General features: G+C 36.2%; 1 protein-coding gene across 1 annotated transcript in view; it reads right to left on the bottom strand.

Annotated features, from left to right (window-relative positions):
• LOC107715190 (putative gonadotropin-releasing hormone II receptor) overlaps nt 1–1,690 on the bottom strand; it is a 10,679-nt gene that overhangs the window by 883 nt on the left and 8,106 nt on the right. The window lies entirely within an intron of this gene.

Below are 1,690 nucleotides of genomic sequence, written 5' to 3'. Positions count from 1 at the left end.
CGTTTGAATCGTCTGTGGCAAATTCTTTAAATATAAAAAACGTACTTACAGTCTTTGAGTCAGAACAGCCGGCATTGTAGTCTACTCTACCAGGATCAGGAAACAGTCCTCCTTAAAATGTGCTGCACACATCTGAATATTTGGGTTGAACTGTTCTGGAACAGTGTTGTAAATACAACTTAACCACTGATTTCTAGTCGTGTCCATTTTTGGAAGACCAAACAAAGTAGTTTCGCTTTCACAACGAAAAACACAGCGGCCTAGCGTGAGCGAAAGCCCCGGCTTAGCCTGAGCTGAAGCCGGGCAAGAGTGAGCTGAGGCGGCGGGGTCGAGAACGGTGGTCCCGGCGAAGGAGCGGTGAAAGCCGATCCGGCGATCCACAGCGCAAAGTTGATGTATTCCCTCAGTGACCAGCACAGATCAGCTCTAGGCATGACGAATCGGATATCGTCCTCTTTTGGAAGACCATACAAAGTAGTTTCGCTTTCACAACGAAACACACAGCGTCTTCACGACATGGCAGTGGCGGCAATAACAATACTACAGCGAGAATAAAAGTTACGGCTTCTTTCTTTGCGTGAACATTTGGGCGGGGTTATGCAACTCTTCCCACATAGTGAGGTAGATATGTGGGGGCGTGTTCGAACGAGCCGTTTTAGGTAGGTGTGGCTAACTCTTAACTTTTATAAAGAATATCTCTTTGGATTTGAGACTTTAGTCTTTGCAAATTTACAGATCTTCTTTATGCACCAAGAGCTTGTAACACTCCAAAGAGAAAGGAAAAAATGAAATCGCATCATATGACCCCTTTAAAAGCTGCTTGTGATGGGCTTTGGTTCATCATGTGACATTCTCATCACCACCTGCTTCTGGTGGTTATCAGTGTATTACAAAGGTACAAAACAGATTTCAGTACTTCAATAGGTAGGTATAGTAACATTTATATCAGTTAATGAAATTACAGTATTTAACTGTAAATTTAAGTTAAAACCGTAAAACCTAAAATGTTGCTACCGTATTTTTTACGGTAAAATTCCGGCATCCACAGCTGCCGTTTTTTTACCGTAAATTTTATGGATTTTTTTTACAGTGTACCCAATACCTAAACTTAACAACTACCTTACTAACTATTAATAAGCAGCAAATTAGGAATTTATTGAGGGAAAAATCGTAGTTAATAGTGAATAAGTGTGCCCTATTCTAAAGTGTTACCGAATTTTTCAACTGTAATTTATGACTTCTTATAATGAAAGTCCAACATAATTGGACCTCCCTCACTCTCTTACAGACAAAAAACATTGAGACTATTTTTTTTAGAATTAATTTTTTTTATGTTCCACAGATTTTTTTTTTTTTTTTGGGAGGTGAGAGGTGTGGGAACCTGTACTTTACACTGTAAAAAAAAATCATAATTTTACGGAAAATAACTCTAAATTATTTACAGTATTTATCTGTAATTTTAAATTATGTTTAAAACTATGTAAAATTACTAACAATATCTGTAAATTAACAACTTGACTGTTATTTTACGGATTATATTATTAATGACAAATTACAGTAATTCTCATTTTTATACAGGAAAATTACTGTATTATTTATACAGTATTTTTCCTGTTTTCATAAATTACATACAAATTCATGTAAAATTACGAACAATATCTGTAAATTAACAACTTGACCATTATTTTAA

This window comes from Sinocyclocheilus rhinocerous, unplaced genomic scaffold (genome assembly GCF_001515625.1).
Source record: "Sinocyclocheilus rhinocerous isolate Xijiao unplaced genomic scaffold, SAMN03320098_v1.1 scaffold659, whole genome shotgun sequence".
Classification (NCBI taxonomy): domain Eukaryota; kingdom Metazoa; phylum Chordata; class Actinopteri; order Cypriniformes; family Cyprinidae; genus Sinocyclocheilus; species Sinocyclocheilus rhinocerous.
Note: the sequence above shows the minus strand (reverse complement) of the source record. Positions and strands in the feature narration are given on the sequence as shown.